This window comes from Orcinus orca, chromosome 9, assembly GCF_937001465.1.
Source record: "Orcinus orca chromosome 9, mOrcOrc1.1, whole genome shotgun sequence".
NCBI lineage: Eukaryota > Metazoa > Chordata > Mammalia > Artiodactyla > Delphinidae > Orcinus > Orcinus orca.
Genome location: NC_064567.1, coordinates 76002714 through 76012153, shown reverse-complemented (window position 1 = coordinate 76012153; position 9440 = coordinate 76002714).

The window sequence follows — 9440 nt, the reverse complement described above, 5'->3', positions numbered from 1 at the left end:
TCTTAACATGGCCCTGGGCAAAGGGAGGCGGTGTCCTTCCTTTGTGTGTCTGAGAATTGGATGATTACAGAAGAGCATTTAAATACATTTCTTTTTTATTACTGCTTCTCTCTGGGGGTTATTTGTCCAAATGTTCCCCTTCGCAAAGAAAAGAGAATTGTTTTCATCTGTGAGACTATACAAAGACTATAGTTCCAAATGGGATGGCCTTTTCATCATCGAAAAATGTGTATAAAGCAACTACTGTGTGCTAGGCATGGAAAAGGTGTGTGTGAGCATGCGTGTGTGTGTGTGTGTGTGTGTGTGTGTGTGCGTGAGCGAGGGCAGGAATGGGTATGTGTACAACGTACAAAAAACATGCTCTTCCTGCAGGAAATTAGCCTTTAGTTGGTGAAGGAAGTAACATAGCGTAGAGAGAATGACGCTGAAGGGCATCCAGAAATTGACATTCAATACCCAGGCAGCTCGAACTTACTTTGTCAACTTGGGCAAGTCCCTTAACTTCTCTGCGCTTTAGTTTCTTTACCTGGGAAATTAAGAACAATGCAACTGTGTTTCTAACAACCTCCTGCGAGCTATAGGGTGTAAGAGGGTAAAGGGATGGGATGAGAGAGACACAGTAAGACTCCTAAGTGGTCATTGTCATGCAGTGAGAGAAGGGCCAGGCAAGGGAGAAAGGCTTAAGGGGGAAATGGCATGTCCAGGTGAGGCGATCCAGGGGGATTTGTGTTGAAGTTAGAATCTGAGCTGACCTGCTCAGTAGAGAAGAGGGTGTGGGAAGCAAAATTGGGGAAACAGCATGAACAAAGAGCAGAAGCCAAGGTGAAAAAGTGCCAGACATATCCACGGAAGGAGAATGAGCAGTTTGGCTGGAACAGAGCCTTCATGCAAGTATTCACTGAGATTTCACTGGAAGAATGAAAATGTTATGGGGGAGGGCCGTGACCACGCACAGGAGCTCACCCTCAGGGCTGCGGGCCACTTGCAGGAAGAGTGTCTCAGGATTTCCAGGAGCACCGGGTTGAGAGAGGAGCGTGCGTGGGTCTGTCAGTGCACGTGGTCGGGTAAGAGTGAGAGGGGGCAGCAGGGCGTGGAAGGGCTCTTCTGTGACACGGCTTTGTCATTTCTGCTATGAGTCCTGGGTTGACTTGAAGGTTTTTGAACAGAGTCAATGCAGAGCAGTGTTTTAGGGCAACTATCCTGGGGGAATTACAGAGTAGGCTGGAGAAATAAGAGATTGGAGGAGGGAAGTCAGTTAGGAGGCTATTATAGTATGCAAGGCCTCATGCCTAACTTTGGGTCCTGGCAGTGAACACGAAGAAGTTATAGCTACCAGAGCTGGTTGTGAGGAATGGCTGATAGAAAATTTCCCACAGGAAGCTGGTGACACAGACCCTGAAGGTGGAGGAGGTGAGGAAAGTGTCCAGTGAAGGGCAGAGAGTGGAATCACAAAACAGGGGAGGAGAAAGGAGGAGAAACACTTCCTCCTCTGAACTGAGGAAGATTTCCAAAAGGAGGAGAAGGTGGTCACGCCTTTGTCTTTTTCTTTCTTTTCAGGAAAGTCTGGTGCAGTGGGAGGTGATCTCCAGTAGTGGTTCGGGCAGGAGTTTTGCAGTCAGACAGACGTAGACTGCTTTTTAGTCACAGATTTTTAGTTAGTGGCTCCACCACTGACGGAAGGGATGATGATCACCAAGTTACTTTGAATCTAGTTATGCTTCTGTTTCCTCATCTGTAAATGCAGATGTTAATGAAAACTTCTGACTAGGTCCCTGGTGAGAATATTCACCCAGAGCAAAGATAATAAATAATAGCTATTGGTAAAACTATAATTATTATTTTCATGTATTTCTATTTTTATATGTACCGAGAGTGTAACCACAGAACTAGCCCAAACTAGCCCTATTCTGAGTTGTTCTTTAGAGACAACAGAACAAAACTGTAAGTCATGCAGCCAAAGTATACATAGAGGAGACAATTTTGACCTCAAACAAGACCTGGAACCAAAGTTTCTCCCCTCACGGAACCAAAGGACCAGACATGACCTGAACCTGAGCACTGGAACCCTTTCAGAAACGAACGGTCCGCTGTCCAGGAAGATCCGGTGCTGAAGCCCCGTTCCCGCACCTGACCATAAATGGCCTGCCATTCCAAAGCCTGCCAATCAAAACCTGCCCGCCAGCACTTCCTCATACCAACCCCCTCGCCTAACTCTGTAATGGGTGAGGGAATCCCAGATGGGGAGATATATCTGAGGTTTGCCTCCTGTCTGCTGACTCGGCCGCCCTGCAATAAAGCCTCTTCTCCCTGCAAAGAGCGTTCCCTTGGCATTGGTATCTGGGCATGAAGCCCACTCGCTCCTGTACAAGGATTGAAGGGGTTCAACGTTGTGGCTGGAGGCTAAAAAGTGGTGAGGATTAGATAACCGTGAGGGAAAAGGAAAAGGGAGGGAGACATTTTGTGATCAAACATCTGATTTCTCCTTTTTTCTCTATGTCTCATTAAAAATTTTTTATTAAAGAAATTTTCAAATACAAATGAATCTGTATACAAAACAGAAACAGACTCACAGACATAGAAAACAGACTTGTAGTTACCAAGGGGGAGAGGGAGGAGAGGGATAATTTTAGGAGTGTGGGATTAACAGATACAAACTGCTATACATAAAACGGAGAAGCAACAAGGATCTACTGTATAGCACAGAGAACTGTACCCAATATCTTGTAATGACCTATAATGGAACTTAACCTGAAACAAACAAACAAACCACAAATCACTATGCTCTATACCTGAAACTTAACACAATGTTTTAAGTCAACTATACTTCAAAAAAAACTAAGAAAAAAAGGTAAAGAAAATTTCAAACACAAAAGTAGAAAGAGTAGTATAATGAACCCCTTTGTACTGAACACCCAGCTTCAACATTTTGCCAACCTTGTATTATTATTTTTGGATGAAATTATTTTAAAGCAAATCTCAGATATGATTTCTTGTAATCTTTTTAAAAGAACATGAAAATCAATTCGCAGCAGTATTATGGATGAGCTATCTTTTATATTCTTTTATTTTTCCAATAATTATTTTATTTTTGGCTGCGTTGTGTCTTTGTTGCTGCGCGCGGGCTTTCTCTAGTTGCGACGAGCGGGGGCTACTCTTTGTTGCGGTGCACAGGCTCCTCATTGCGGTGGCTTCTCTTGTTGCAGAGCTCGGGCTCTAGGCGCGTGGGCTTCGGTAGTTGTGGCACTTGGGCTCAGCAGTTGTGGCTCACGGGCTCCAGAGCACAGGCTCAGTAGTTGTGGCTCATGGGGCTTAGTTGCTCCGCAGCATGTGGGATCTCCCTGGACCAGGGCTCAAAGCTGTGTCCCCTGCATTGGCAGGCGGATTCTTAACAACTGAGCCACCAGGGAAGTCCCAAGCTATCTTTAAGGAACACTCCACTAGATTTTTTTTTAATGCTGAATTAAATAAGGGAAAAAACTTAAAATGCATTGAAGAGTTAGCAAGCAAGAAAGGACTTCTCAGAGTCAAAAAGCTAAGTAAAACTAAAAATAAGAGAAGTATGCAAAGAACTAAAACTGGTTTTCACCTTGAGGATTTTAACTTAACCCAGCTGGGCATGAGTTTCCATTCTTAGTGGTTTCTAACGATTCAGGGGACAGTGCCCCAAGCCCAGGATCCACACAAGGCCGGGAGCATAATAAGAGATTTCTATTTTCCCACATTTATGCTGGGTTTGTTTTTGTAGGTCTTTTTCTTCTCTTGTGTTTCCCACTTAGAGAAGTTCCTTTAGCATTTGTTGTAGAGCTGGTTTGGTGGTGCTGAATTCTCTTAGCTTTTGCTTGTCTGTAAAGCTTTTGATTCCTCTGTCAAATCTGAATGAGATCCTTGCTGGATAGAGTAATCTTGGTTGTAGGTTCTTCCCTTTCATCACTTTAAATATGTCATGCCACTCCCTTCTGGCTTGTAGAGTTTCTGCTGAGAAATCAGGTGTTAACCTTATGGGAGTTCCCTTGTATGCTATTTGTCATTTTTCCCTTGTTGCTTTTAATAATTTTGCTTTGTCTTTAATTTTTCTGTTTGATTGCTATGTGTCTTGGCATGTTTCTCCTTAGATTTATTGTGCCTGGGACTCCCTGTGCTTCCTGGACTTGGGTGGCTATTTCCCTTCCCATGTTGGGGAAGTTTTCGATTATAACCTCTTCAAATATTTTCTCTGGTCCTTTCTCTCTTCTCCTTCTGGGACACCCATAGTGCAAATGTTGGTGCATTTAATGTTGTTGCAGAGGTCTCTTAGGCTGTCTTCATTACTTTTCATTGTTTTTTTAAAATTTTGTTCCAAGGTAGTGAATTCTACCTTCTGTCTTCCAGGTCACTTATCCGTTCTTCTGCCTCAATTATTCTGCTATTGATTCCTTCTAGTGTATTTTTCATTTCAGTCATTGTATTGTTCATCTCTGTTTGTTTGTTCTTTAATTCTTCTATGTGTTTGTTCTTTAATTCTTCTAGGTCTTTGCTAAACATTTGTTGCATCTTCTTGATCTTTGCCTCCATTCTTTTTCCGAGGTCCTGGATCATCTTCACTATTATTTTTCTGAATCCTTTTTCTGGAAGGTTGCCTATCTCCCAGCTTCATTTAGTTGTTTTTCTGGAGGTTTCTCTTGTTCCTTCATCTGGTATATGGTCCCCTGCCTTTTCATTTTATCTATCTTTCGGTGAATGTGGTTTTCGTTCCACAGGCTGCAGGATTGTAGTTCTTGCTTCTGCTGTCTGCCCTCTGGTGGATGAGGTTATCTAAGAGGCTTGTGCAAGCTTCCTGATGGGAGGGACTGGTGGTGGGTAGAGCCGGCTGTTGCTCTGGTGGGCAGAGCTCAGTAAAACTTTGATCCACTTGTCTGCTGATGGCTGGGGCTGAGTTCCCTCCCTGTTGGTTGTTTGCCCTGAGGTGACCCAACACTGGAGCCTACCCGGCTCTTTGGTGGGGTTAATGGTGGACTCCAGGAGGGCTCACGCCAAGGAATACTTCCCAGAACTTCTGCTCCCAGTGTCCTTGTCCCCGTGGTGAACCACAGCCACCCCCTGCCTCTGCAGGAGACCCTCCAACACTAGCAGGTAGGTCTGGTTCAGTCTCCCATGGGGTCACTGCTCCTTCCCCATGGGTCCCAATGCACACACTATTTTGTGTGTGCCCTCCAAGAGTGTATTCTCTGTTTCCCGCAGTCCTGTCTAAGTCCTGCAATCAAATTCTGCTAGCCTTCAAAGTCTGATTCTCTGGGAATTCCTCCTCCTATTGCCAGACCCACAGGTTGGGAAGCCTGATGTGGGGCTCAGAACCTTCACTCCAGTGGGTGGACTTCTGTGGTATAATTGCTCTCCAGTTTGTGAGTCATCCATCCAGTGCTTATGGGATTTAATTTTATTGTGATTGGCCCCTCCTACCGTCTCATTGCGGCTTCTCCTTTGTCTTTGGATGTGGGTTATGTTTTCTGGTTAATTCCAGTGTCTTCCTGTTGATCATTGTTCAGCAGTTTGTTGTGATTCTGGTGCTCTCACAAGAGGGAGTGAGCTCATGTCCTTCTACTTCGCCATCTTCTGTTTAGGCTTAATTCTCTGTTTCCATGGAAACAGTATTTCTTTATTCTTTCAGAAGCACCTTTAGAAAAATGACCTGACTGCCTTTATTTTTAAGCTCCTCTCAAAATGAAAATTTGTTCCAACGCGGATCCTGAAAGTTCAGCAAAACTGTTCATGAATGACTGGTTTTATTTCATTTTTTTCCAGCTTTATGGAGGTATAATTGACCAATAAAAAGTGTATATATTTAGAGTATACAACTTGATGATTTAGTATATGTATACATTGGGAATGATTACCACAATCAAGTTAATTAATACATCTATCACCTCACACAGTTACTTTCTTTTCTTTTTGTTTCTTTTTTTTTTTGGCAGTGAGAACACTTAAGATCTGCTTTCTTAGCAAATTTCAAGTATACGATACAATATTATTAACTATAGTCACCATGTTGTGAGAGCCCCAGAATAAGTTCATCTTGTAACTGAAAGCTTGACTAGCTTTGGAAACATCCCTTGAAGTTTTAGAAATTCCTATTAATTAAATAGATATCTCTGGTCTCAAGTGTTCCTTTCATATTTAAACTCTGTACAGTTATGTTATTTTTTTTCCTTAAGAGATATAGGCTGCTTCTCTCCTTTATTTGAACCTCCTTTTATTATCCTAAAAATGTTCTCTTCCCTATGAAAGGAATTGCTATCTAAATTATATTCTCCTGTGAATCAGAGTGTTTATAAATGTGAGTCTGATAATTAATCAGTTTAAAATTTCATTCTTTTTATCCTGTATTTCTAACACTCAAAAATAAGAATTTGTGAGGAGAAGAAACAAATTGTGCATATGATTATATTTAATAATCCATTTTTTAAACTTCAAAATATAAGCTATAATTCACATATCATAAAACTTACCCTCTTAGTTATACAATCCAGTGTTTAAAAATATATATTCACAAGGTTATGCAACCGTCATCACTATCTAATTCCAGAACATTTTTATCACTCCAAAAGGACACCCCACACCCACTAGCAGTCTTTCACCTTTCCACTCACCCCCCAGCCCCTGGTAACTACAAATTTACTTTCTGTCCCTATGGATTTGCTTATTCTACGAATGGAATATTTATGGAATCATATAAATGGAATCTCACGTATGTGACTTTTTTGTTTGCCCTCTTTCACTTAATGTAATGTTTTCAAGGTTAATCCATGTTTTATCAGTACTTTGTTCCTTTCTATTGCAATCTCTTTATCCATTTGTTGACAGACTTTTTGACTTGATTCCACCTTTTGGCTACTGTGAATAGTGCTGCAATGAACATTTGTATGTAAGTATTGTTGGAATACCTATTTTCAATTCTTTGGGGTCTGTATTTGGAAGTGAAATTGCTGGGTCATGTAGTAACTCGATGTTTAACATTTTGAGGAATTGCCAAACTGCTTTCCAAAGTAGTTGCACTATACTACTCGGCCATAAAAAAGAAAGAAATAATGCCAGTTGCAGCAACATGGATGCAACTAGAGATTATCATACTAAGTGAAATAAGTCAGAAAGAGGAAGACAAATATTGTATCACTTATATGTGGAATCTAAAATATGACACGATTGAACCTATCTACTAAACAGAAGCAGACTCAAGGACATAGAGAACAGACTTGTGGTTGCCACAGGGGAGGGGATTGGGGGAGGGATGGAGTGGGAGATTGAGGTTAGCAGATGTAAGCTATTATATATGAAATGGATAAACAACAAGGTTCTACTGTATAGCACAGAAAACCATATTCAGTATCCTATGATCAACCATAATGGAAAAGAATATATAAAAAAATGAATGTATATATGGGTATAACCAAATCACTTTGCTGTACAGCGGAAATTAACACAACATTGTAAATCAATTATACTTCAATAAAAAAAAAAACGTAGCTGCGGGCTTCCCTGGTGGCGCAGTCGTTGGGAGTCCGCCTGCCGATGCAGGGGACATGGGTTCGTGCCCCGGTCCGGGAGGGTCCCGCGTGCCGCGGAGCGGCTGGGCCCGTGAGCTATGGCCGCTGGGCCTGGGCGTCTGGAGCCTGTGCTCCGCGGTGGGAGAGGCTACAGCAGCGAGAGGCCTGCGTACCGCAAAAAAAAAAAAACCAACAACAAAAAAAACGTAGCTGCACTATTCTATTCCATCTGCAATATGCAAAGATTCTAATTTCTCCACATTTTCCCCAACACTGGTTATTTTGCTTTTTTTTTTTTTAATAGTCATCCTAGTGGGTATAAAGTGGTTTCTCACTGTGGTTTTGGTATGCATTTCCCAAATGATTAATGAGTTGAGTATCCTTTCATGTTCTTTTTGGCCATTTGTATATCTTCTTTGAACAAATGTCTTTGTAAGTCCTCTGCCCATTTAAAAAATATATATATATATTTATTTATTTGGTTGCACCAGGTCTTAGTTGCAGCAGGCAGGCTCCTTCATTGTGGCAAGTGGGCTCCTTAGTTGCAGCTCTAGGGCTCCTTAGTTGTGGCATGAGAACTCTTAGTTGCGGCATGCATGTGGCATCTAATTCCCTGACCAGGGATCGAATCCAGGCCCCCTAAATTGGGAGCATGAAGTCTTATGCACTGTGCCACCAGGGAAGTCACCCTCTGCCCATTTTTTTAATTGGACAGATTTTTAAAAAATTTTGTCTCACTGTTTTAAGAGTTCTTTATAGGGCTTCCCTGGTGGCGCAATGGTTGAGAGTCCGCCTGCCGATGCAGGGGACACGGGTTCGTGCCCCGGTCCGGGAAGATCCCACATGCCGCGGAGCGGCTGGGCCCGTGAGCCATGGCCGCTGAGCCTGCGCGTCCGGAGCCTGTGCTCCGCAATGGGAGAGGCCACAACAATGAGAGGCCCGCGTACCACAAAAAAAAAAAAAAAAAAGAGTTCTTTATATATTTTGGATGCTAGACCCTTATCAGATATACAATTTGCAAATATTTTCTAACATTCTGTAGGTTATATTTTCACCCTCTTGATAGTGTCTTTTGATGCAAAAATGTTTTTAATTCTGATGAAATCCAATTTATCTGGTTTTTTCTTTCCTTTGTTGCTTGCGCTTTTGGTGTCATTTCAAAGAATGCTTTGCCAAACTTAAGGTCTTTTAAAAAGAAACCTTAATAGAATTCTTTCTTCTTCCTCACTAGTACAAGCAGTACCCATGTACTAGTCAAGTACTAGCAGTACTTTAGTGGACCTGTGGATCTTTTATTTTCATGTTGTTATGAACCAATTCTATCCCTTAAAATTCATATGTTGAAGCCCTAATCCCCATTACCTCAGAATGTGACTGTAGTTAGGGACAGAACTTTTAAAGAGACAATTAAGTTAATATAAGGCTGTTAGGGTGGGTCCTAATTCAATATGACTAGTGTCCTGGTAAGAAGAAATTAGGGGGCTTCCCTGGTGGCGAAGTGGTTAAGAATCCACCTGACACGGGTTCGAGCCCTGGTCCAGGAAGATCCCACGTGCCATGGAGCAACTAAGCCCATGCACCACAACTGCTGAGCCTGCACTCTAGAGGCCGGGAGCCACAACTACTGAGCCAGCGTGCCACAACTACTGAAGCCCGTGCACCTAGAGCCCGTGCTCTGCAACAAGAGAAGCCACCGCAATGAGAAGCCCGCGCACCACAACAAAGAGTAGCCCCTGCTCGTCACAACTAGAGAAAGCCTGCGAGCAGCAATGAAGACCCAACACAGCCAAAAATAAATAAATAAAATAAATAAATTTATTTAAAAAATAATTCTAAAAAGAAGTTCTAAAATTAGCTTATGGTGATTGCATAACCATGTGAATATAGTAAAATCCAGTGATTTATACACTTTAAACAGGGGAA